Source organism: Benincasa hispida, unplaced genomic scaffold (assembly GCF_027475165.1).
Source record: "Benincasa hispida cultivar pf3 unplaced genomic scaffold, pf3_genome.v1.1 HicScf362, whole genome shotgun sequence".
Lineage (NCBI taxonomy): Eukaryota > Viridiplantae > Streptophyta > Magnoliopsida > Cucurbitales > Cucurbitaceae > Benincasa > Benincasa hispida.
In genome coordinates this window covers 1,145-12,000 of record NW_028326451.1, presented here as the reverse complement: position 1 = coordinate 12,000, position 10,856 = coordinate 1,145, and the positions used below count along the sequence as shown (strand labels likewise).

The 10,856-nt window shown below is 36.7% G+C and overlaps 1 long non-coding RNA gene across 1 annotated transcript; it reads right to left on the bottom strand.

The window, feature by feature from the left end:
* Positions 1 to 5,878: 5,878 nt before the first annotated feature.
* LOC150030276 (uncharacterized) lies at positions 5,879 to 6,816 on the bottom strand. Its single transcript, XR_016527109.1, has 2 exons — positions 6,768 to 6,816; positions 5,879 to 6,051 (listed from the first exon to the last, which is right to left on the bottom strand). It is a non-coding gene; the product is annotated as an uncharacterized LOC150030276 (long non-coding RNA).
* Between the last annotated feature and the right edge of the window lie 4,040 nt (positions 6,817 to 10,856).

Below are 10,856 nucleotides of genomic sequence, written 5' to 3'. Positions count from 1 at the left end.
TATCTAATTGCTAGCTTCTGAAAAACTTAACGACAATAATTATGGAACTTGAAAATTGTGTAACGATCGAATCCTTACATATTATGGTCCGACCGCTACGACATGAATGCTTAGACTTTTCTATTATGAGATGAGTTTTGGTAAAAATCTCAAAAGAACATATCTAAGATTTTATTAATTAGGTAGAAAACTATATAAAAAGTTTATTTTACAAAACACCAGGATCCATAAAACACTAGCGTGATGATACAAAAATGTGTATGCCTATAATAGTGAGTTTGATGGTTGGCCATTTGAGCGACGTCCAATTCTGCCATCTATGTTGTGTCCTTACCTACAAAGTCTGTAAAAATATAGGATGAGTATATAATATACCCTGTAAGTAGTTCTCACATAGGGTAGTGACCAAATGCTCAATCACAAGAACCATGTCATGAAAACATATGGTTGGGACTGAAAACGTATAATAACTGTGATGGTCGGTTATGCTTCTAACGTAAATTTCTCCGCCCTGATAGGAAGATGAGGACTTAGGCGGAAACTAACCCATCTGATGATCAGTGGGTCATGCAGTCAGTAGGGCCAGAGTCGTATCCAACATCAACCATTAATATAAACGTAAGATTGGACTAGAGGGGTGCAACCATACATACCCTGTTAGTCCCTAGCATAAACTTGACATAGAATTGGGTCTAGAGGGGTGCAACCATACATGTTCTGCTAGCCCTAGAAGCATAACCTTTATCTAATTAAAATTTAATCTTATGAACAAACATAATGCATGAGGTCCCTTGTCGATAAACGTATTTTAAACATGTAATGCAACATAACAATAACATAATTATGCAACATATTAAAGATACACTACCATGAAACACTTAAAGAGAGGGTGAGATAAACTACTTACCTTGACTGTGATCCTAGTTATTCCTTATTATTCTTATGGTTTAATCAGTAGAGCTTTCCCTCTTAAATCAGAAGGAAATTTGGGCAGCACTTCCCTCGCGTTTCCTCCTTCTAACTAACAGAATTACTTCACCCTTTCCACACGATTTTTACTACTGAGTTTTGTTTGAGAATGAGTTTAACTTCCAGCCCAAGTCTCCTATTTATAGCCGTTTCCAGCTCTTCTCTGTGTGACAACTCATCCTACAAATGGCTTCTTTAAAATTACTTAGGTTTAAGAATTTCTCTTAATAAGACACCTAATTTTGGCTAACGTTTGCCCTTACATCTTCAACCTTTGTTTGTATTCAATTTTAGGGTTCTCCATGTATAATCTATAAGATCGTGGCCAAATTCAACGCATAATCCACGCTTCTGTCCAAATCTCGCTCTCTCTATTCCAAGAATCTCGCTCTCTCCAGCTTTTTCGCTGGTTTGGCTCTCGTGGCTCTCGCTCTCTCCCACTTTCTCGCTGAGAATCTCTCTCTCTCCACTCTCGCTCTCTCCAATTTTCTCTCCAATCTCACTCTCTCTAATCTCGCCAGTGTGGCTCTCTCCTTCTTTCTCTCCCTCTTTTCTCTCCAACTTTGCTCTCTCCCAGTTTTCTCTCCAATATTTCTCTCCAATCTCGCTAGTTTTCACACGTGGTTGCCTTCATTGCTTGTGGATTCCACTTCCCCTTTTTAACTCTTTCAAATTTTAAGAGTATATGGACAATTAATTCACCTCCAATTCTTCCAATGAGCAGTGCCCAAACAAAAAGTTATATACTGCCCGTTGTCTCCTGAATTAGCTAACGTCCAAATTCTAATTAATTCTCCCTGATTCTGCCCCCTTATTCATTATTTTTGGATAATCAATAAATTTCCTATTTTTGCCCATTCTAAATTTCCACCCGATTTTCCTATTAAATTTATATATTTTTCATTCTTAATTATAGATTTTATTTGTTTTCCTGCTTTCTAAATTAGGGTAAGGGTATTACATTTACCACCCCTTTAAATAAAATTTCGTCCTGCTTAACATTTGACATTTAATTTCCTGTATGCGTACAAATTTGGGTTGTTACATTCTTCCCCCCTTAAGAACTTTCGTCCTCGAAAGTTTCTTGGTTCTTAAACAAATAAGGGTATTTGACTTTCATCTCTTCTTTTCATTCCCATGTAGCTTCTTCTACTTGCTGATTTCTTCAGAGAACCTTCACTAAACTTATTTCCCGATTACGAAGTGACTTATTCTCTCTTGCTAGGATGCAAACTGGAGTCTCTTCATATTCCAAGTTTTCACTTATTTGTAGAGGTTCATAATTTACTACATGTGATGGGTCAAACACGTATTTTCGAAGCATCGATACATGAAAGACATTATGTATTGTAGAAAAGGTAGGTGGTAATGCTAATCGATAAGCTACTTGGCCAATACGTTCTATATTTCAAAGGGTCCAATAAATTGGAGGCTAAGTTTGCCTTTTCGTCCAAAACGCATAATGCCTTTCATTGGTGCTACCTTTAGAAATACGTGATCTCCTACTTTGAATTCCAACTCTTTTCGACGGTTATCAGCATAACTCTTCTGTCTGCTTTGAGCTGTTCGCATTCTTTCCCGAATTAGCTTAATTGACTCTGATGTTTGCTGCACCAATTGAGGTCCTAGTAGTGTTCGCTCCCCGATTTCATCCCAATTTATAGGGGATCTGCATTTCTTTCCGTATAAGGCTTCGAAGGGAGCCATACCAATTGTCGCCTGATAACTATTATTATAAGCAAATTCTATAAGGTGTATTTGCGAATCCCATGCTCCAGTAAAATCCAAAGCACATGCCCTCAACATGTCCTCTAGGATTTGATTAACTCGTTCTGTTTGGCCATCAATTTGTGGGTGAAAGGCGGTGCTGAAATTTAGCTGTGTGCCCATTGCTTTCTGTAAACTTTTCCAGAACTTGGAGACGAAACGAGGGTCTCGATCTGAAACAATTGATACTGGGATTCCATGTAACCGGATGACCTCTTTTAAGTACATTTGAGCTATGCTTCCGTAGTGTGAGTAGTTTTGCATGGTAGGAAGTGGGCCGATTTGGTGAGTCGATCTACAATTACCCAAATCATGTTGTGGCCTTTAACAGTTCTCGGGAGTCCTGAGATGAAGTCCATAGAAATATGTTCCCATTTCCATTCTGGAACACTTAGAGGCTGGAGGAGTCCTTGTGGTCGTTGCTGTAGAGCTTTCACCTGTTGACAAACCAAACATTTACTTACATAGTCGGCTATATCCTTTTTCATGTTACCCCACCAGTAATGTGCTTTCAAGTCTCGATACATTTTGGTACTCCCAAGATGTATTGAAAAGCATGATTCATGAGCTTCCTTCAGTAGTTCTTTCTTGATTTCTTCATCATCTGGTACACGTAGACGCCCATGGTAGAGGAGTGCAGAGTCTGGGGCTGTAGAGAATTGATTGGTTTCTCCATTTTCTGACTGTAGTTGTTTGTTTATGTATTTATCTATTTATTATGCATCAATTATCCTTTGCCTTAATGCAGGTCTTACAATTAACTGTGCTATTCGAGTTGTGAAGGTGTCTGGTATTAGTGAGATCTCGGCTCTTTCCAGGTCATCCATTATGTGTTTGGAGATGGTACTTAGAGTTGTTGTATGAGCTGACTTTCTACTTAAGAGCATCAGCAACAATGTTAGCTTTTCCTGGATGATAGAGGATCTCCACAGTCATAGTCTTTGACTAATTCTAACCATCTTCATTGCCTCATATTTAACTCTTTATGGGTAAAGAAGTACTTAAGGCTTTTATGATTTGTATAAATTTGGATCTTTTCCCCATATAAGTAATGTCTCCATATCTTTAAGGCAAAGACTACAACAGCTAACTCCAAGTCATGAACGGGATAATTTTGTTCATAAGGTTTTAGTTGTCTTGAAGCATATGCTATTACCTTTCCGTGTTGCATCAATACACAACCAAGCCCCCTCTTCGATGTGTCACTACACAGTTAAACCCCCTGATCCGTCAGGTATAGTGAGAATAGGGGCCGTGGTCAACCTTTCTTTTAGTTCCTGGAAGCTTTGCTCACATGCTTGATTCCAGACAAAAGGATTATTCTTCTTGGTGAGGTTAGTTAAGGGTAATGCTATACTTGAGAAATTTTTCACAAATCGTCTATAATATCCTGCTAATCCAAGGAAGCTTTGCACTTCGCTGACTGTTGTTGGGCGAGGCCACCTGCTAACTTTTTCCGTTGTAGTAGGATCTACTGAGATTCCTTCTTGCTTTACAATATGCCCTAGGTAGGCGACTTGTCGCGTCCAAAACTCACACTTGGAGAATTTGGCATATAACTTTTCATTTCTTAGTATGGAAAGGATGTCCCTAAGATGTTTTTCATGTTCTGCCTTAGACTTGGAATAGACCAAAATATCATCTATAAATACGATCACGAAGTTATCAAGATAGTCCTTAAAAATTCTATTCATCAAGTCCATGAAGGCTGCTGGGGCATTTGTTAATCCAAAGGGCATCACAACGAATTCATAATGCCCATATCTTATTCGGAAAGCAATCTTGGGTATATCAAACTCCTTGATTCGTAGTTGATGACAACCAAATCGTAAGTCTATTTTGGAGAATATTGAGGCACCTTGTAATTGGTTAAATAGGTCATCAATGCGTGGAAGTGGGTACTTATTCTTTATTGTCAACTTATTCAACTCTCGATAATCTATACATAATCACATGGATCCATCCTTTTTCTTTACAAATAAGACAGGTGCTCCCCATGGAGACACGTTAGGGCATATAAATCCCTTATCTAACAATTCTTGTAATTGTAATTTGAGTTCTTTTAATTCCGCAGGTGCCATTCTAGATGGTGCTTTAGAAATTGGTTCAGCTCCGGGAATTAGATCTATACAAAATTCTATTTCTCGACTAGGTGGTAAACCTGGTAACTCTTCTGGGAATACATCATCAAATTCCCTTATTACAAGAATGGCCTTAATTTCATCCTTTTGGTCTCGTAAATCCACTACACTTGCTAAATATGACCAAGCCCCATGGTTGAGCAAATGTTTAGTTTTTAAGGCTGATATTATTCTTGGGGCTGATGGTGTATTAGAACTCTTATACTTAAACTTGGTTCTTGTTGCAAAGGTGAATATGACCTCTTTATTATGGCAATCTATGCTTGCATAGTTTGCTGCTAACCAGTCCATACTTAGTATTATGTCAAAATCACTTATGTCTAAGATGATAAGGGTCACCCCTAGTTTATGTCCTACTACTGACAATTCACAGTTTTCTACTACTACGGATAGAATGTAGCCTAAGGGCTTTGATGTTAATTGAGCATGTTGTGCAAATATTGTAGAGATAAATGAATGACTAGAGCCCGAATCAAATAAAGTGAAGGCATAATACCCGAGGATGGGTAATGTACCTGTAACAACTACATCTTGATCCTCTGCCTCTTGACGTGTAACAGCAAACACCCGTCTTTTCTGTTGTTGGGTAACCTTGTTACTAGTAGGCTGGGTGGTCTGGGTCGTTGATACTTGGTTAATGAGCTTTGGGCAAGCCTTTGTATAGTGACCTATCTGGCTGTAGTTGAAACACACCCCTATGTTCCGAAGACATTGCCCCTGATGGTGTTTTCCACAATTTCTGTACTTAAGATATGTAAATGTTTGACTCTTCTGTTGTGACTGTATGCCCTGAGTGCTTTGGAAAATTTTTTCTTGCCATTGTGAGGTTTTGGAAGCGTGGTGGGCCCATAACCCATAGGTCCCAGGATCGAAACCTGGCTCTGATACCAAACTGTAACGACCGGATCCTTACACATTATGATCCGATGCTACGACATGCATACTTAGACTTTTCTATCATGAGATGAGTTTTGGTTGAAATTTCAAAGAACATATCTAAATTTTATTAATTAGATAGAAAAACTATATAAAAGTTTATTTATCAAAACATCAGGATTCATAAAACATTAGCGTGGTGGTACAAAATGCATATGCCTATAATAGTGAGTTTGATGGTTGGCCATTTGAGCGACGTCCAATTCTGCCATCTACGTTGTGTCCTTACCTACAAAATCTGTAAAAATATAGGATGAGTATATAATATACCCAGTAAGTAGTTCTCACGTAGGGTAGTGACCAAATGCGCAATCACAAGCAACATGTCATGAAAACATATGATCGGGACCGAAAACGTATAATAATATGTGGTGGTCAGTTATGCTTCCAACATAAATCTCTCCGCCCTGATAGGAATATGAGGACCTAAGCGAAAACTGACCCATTTGATGATTAGCGGGTCATGCAGTCAGTAGAGCCAGAGTCGCATCCAACATCAACCATTAGCATAAACGTAATATTGGACTAGAGAGGTGCAACCATACATATTCTGTTAGTCCCTAGCATAAACATAACGTAAGATTAGGCCTGGAGGGGTGCAACCATACATGCCCCGCCAGCCCTGGAAGCATAAATCTCTCCGCCCTGATAGGAAGATGAGGACTTAAACGGAAACTAACCCATCTAATGATTAGCGGGTCATGTAGTCAGTAGGGCCAGAGTCGCATCCAACATCAACCATTAACATAAATGTAAGATTAGATTGGAAGCATAACTTACACCTAATTAAAACTTGATTTTAACGTAATCGTGATCAAACATAATGCATGGGGTCCCTTAAAGAGAAACGTGTTCTAAACATGTAATGCAATATAACAATTAACATAATCATGCAACATAATAAAGGTACACTACCATAGAACACTTAAAGAGAGGGTGAGATAAACTACTTACCGTGATCTAGTTATTCCTTATTATTCTTTATGATTTGATCAGTAGAGCTTTCCCTTTTTAAATCAAAAGAAGAAATTTAGGCAGAAATTTGGGCAGCACCTTACACGAGCTCTTCTCTTTTAATCGATTCTTTGTTACTGAGATTTGTTTGAGAATGGGTTAAATCTTCGGCAAAGGGTCCTATTTGTAGTAGTTTTCAGCTCTTCTCAATGTGACAAATCATCCTACAGATGGCTTCTTTAGAATTACTTAAGGTTTAAGGATTTCTCTCAATAAGACACCTAATCTTGGTTAACGTTTGCCGTTACGTCATCATTCTTTATTTGTATTCAATTTTAGGGTTTTTTTTAAGTATAATCTATAAGATCGTGGCCAAATTCAACGCATAATCCACGCTTCTGTCCAAATCTCGCTCTCTTTGTTCTTAGAATCTCGCTCTCTCCAGCTTTCTCGCTGGTCTGCTCTTGTGATTCTCGCTCTCGCTGGTCTCGCTCTCGCTCCCACTCCCGCCCGCTCTCGTGTGGGTTGCCTTCACTGCTTGTGGATTCCACTTACCCTTTTTAACTCTTTCAAATTTAAGAGTATATGGACAATTAATTCACCTCCAATTCTTCCAATGAGCAGTGTCCAAACAAAAAGTTATCTACTGCCCGCTGTCTCCTGAATTAGTTAGCGTCCAACTTCCAATTAATCCTCCCTGATTCTGCTCTCTTATTCATTAGTTTTGGATAATGAATAAATTTTCTATTTTTTCCCATTCTAAATTTCCACCCCTTTAAATAAAATTTCGTCCTGCTTAATATTTGACATTTAATTTCCTATATGCGTACAAATCTGGGTTGTTACAACAAATTACAAGAAAATAATAATAATAATTTAGTAGGTAGAAATTAAATACTATACTACTCACTGCGAGCAAAATCTTTCCTCAAGAAGATATGTAAAGAGCACCTCCAATGTCAAGAATCCACTTCCTTGCTTTAGCACAGCCATCCTTGTCTGCTCCTTCCACAAGCAAACACAATGCAATATAGTTTAGGATAGTGCAAAGCATGCAACTTTCTCCCACCATGTGTAGTCCCCATCCACCATCTTAATTCTTGTTCCATTCATTCAACGGATAAAGACGTCAATTACCAATCCAAAAGATCGTACTTAATAACAAAAACTTTTTATTTCATTAGTTGAAATCAGTTAAAACTAATTCTAATTAGTTTTCACCTGATGACAATAAACATAGTGGAGAATTTCTTTTTGATAATCTTCTGAAAATACAGTATTAAGATCTCGACTTTGCACTATTTTAAGAGAGTGGTCTAAAGGGGGCACGAAAATGTCGACTTTGCACTATGCCATATGATATATATAGTATATATAACATAAAATATATCATATCATATAGGTAGTAGAAGAAAATAGGTAAAAGTAGAAGGATATAACGAGGAAGAGAGGAACAATAATATTGACATTGGCACTTGCTTCATCAATAGCTTTCCATTGAACGCCCTAAATTTTTTGTATTGTTAGTCATATTATGCTAGAAAACTCTCTACAAGTGAACCGCGAAAGTTATTGTTGAGCGATGAAAACATGGCATTAGTAGGTATGGGTGTTACAATGACAGACAACTCTTAAAAAATTGATTCTACCTAATCCAATCTAACTCATATATGCCCTATGAGTATTAATAGCATTCTAATCAGTTAGTTACTCAGGCGTAAAGTATACCGTTTGGATTGAGCATTAGAATTAAATGTAGAGAGAAAATAATGTAACGTACGAGCAAGAAAATCAACCCAACTGTAGTTTATTGCATTAAATTGCCAAAAAAAGTAAAGAATAAAAAATAATGGTAGTGGTTGGTTTACTATAATAAGCTTCAACAATCAATTCATACTAATGCTTCCTTTTCTATTTTACCATCAATTTTAAAGCCAACTGCCTTCGATTTCATTCTTTTGACTACGGATAGCTTTACAAAAAAAATTATTATTCCAACTTAATTCAGGCTTGCTAATAGATTTTATGTATTTATTGCCTTATTTTGTAGTTACCGAACAATCAAGAGGTAGGACCGAGTATTTGGAGTTGAACGGAGTTAATTTGAAGCAAATTAGAGTTGATTTGAGCATTCGGACTTTAAAAGAGCAAAAAGACCAAAATGGCCCTGCTTCAGCGTCGCAACACTCATCCCTTACCTAGGTCTAACACTTGCAACGCTGCCAATAGCATTGAGATGCTCCGATTGGAGTAACGTTTCCCATGTCGTCTGCATGTGCTTCTTCTTTGGCCCAAACATAGGGCAACATTGCAACGCTGTGATTTATTTTATAAATATATATCTTCGCCTTTAGGTAAAAAAAAAGGCTGAATTTGGAGGTTGAATTGATGGAGGCTGAGGTTGATCTTCATTCTTCTTATTTTTCCTTGTAGGTTAGTTTTTCTTTTGATTTTGGGTCGTAATCAACGAATCGGATGTTTATCTCGGATTTGTCTATGAATTAAAAGGTATTTTTTTATCTAATTTCTTTGAGCAATAGCCATATATCTAATCTCTTGAGAATTTTGTGATTAAATTTCTTGTTCTTCAATTCTATGTTTTCTTTGAATCTTGGTGTAATTAGATTTGCATTTTGTGTGTTGGACTGACGACCCTATCATAATTGCATGTCTCTGCTAGTTAATTTCGAGGCTCGCCACGTTTTCTTGTGATCGCCTATGCTAGATTTTTACTCCAGTAGCATAAGTATTATATGTGAATGCTTAGATTTATAAGTTGACCTTAAATCTGGTAATGCCTATTTAATCTGGATTCCGAAGAATAATTTAGTTAATTGATATGGTTTTCCGAACTAGTTATCGGTTGTTATTGAATCCTCAATCCTTAATGCTATGATTTTTATGTCTATATGATCGCTAAGGTATCCACGTAGGAATTAAATGCATACAGTTTAATTAGGGTATGATCTTTCTAGCCTTAATTAATAATTATGACGATTGATTGGTTTTGATTTAATTAATTGTCGGTTTTTGTAGAGATTAATTAAGTCGAATCAATTTTGTAGCAATGCATGCATAGACTATAATGTTTCTTTAATTATTGATTTTCATGATATAAATTGCATGAGAAACTCTCTCTCTCGCTTTGGAAATTAGACAGATCTCTATTTTAGATTACATTTACTCTTTTATATCAATTTCACGCATTTATCTTTTTGACACCAAAATCTCCAATTTATCGCCTAGTTAGAAAATTGGTTTAACGAAATAAATCGTGGTTTCCTGAGGATCGACTCGGACTTATGATTGTTGTTACGTTCTAATATTGATAGGAGTAGTTTGATATTTCCAAATTTTTCTTTTGATCTTTAGGCTATTGAGATTAAATGACGCCCAAACAAAATCCCTGTCAACTACCGAGAATACAAACTTTTCATTGCATTCTGTGTATGAATAATTTTATTGAGGACTGGTCGTGGAAAGAAAATGAAGCTGCGGCAAGTTGGCTTCTTTAGAGCTTAAAATAACGCGCAGAAAAGTATTTGAAAAAAATTCAATCTCATCATTCTCACTTGTTCGAGGCCTGTTCGGATCTAAAATAAATAAATTTATAACCACTCTCATAGGCTTGTATACTAGTAGAAATGAGTCATCTCTATATAGAACTTTGAGATATTTTAACTAATTTATGAATTCGAATGGTCAAAAGGTGGGAATTATGAGATTGTTTTGATTGCAATTAAAATTAAATAGCACCTAAAATAAATAAATTTTTAACAACTCTCATGAGCTCGTAGATTAGTAGAAACGAGTCATCTCTATATGGAACTTTGAGATATTTTAGCTAATTTATGAATTCGAATGGTCACAAGGTGAGAGTTTTGAGATTGTTTTGATTGCAATGAAAATTAAATAGCATAATTGTAAAAGAGAAATATAAAATTGTAGTTCCATTTGGTTAAAGGATCTAGCCAATGGATTTAATTAACTTGGTTGACCATAGAACTTATAAAATCATGTCATGCTGGCTTGTTTGAATCTTAGCTCATATGCTTAAGAGACCCAAGCTACATGCCCTAACGTGTTAAT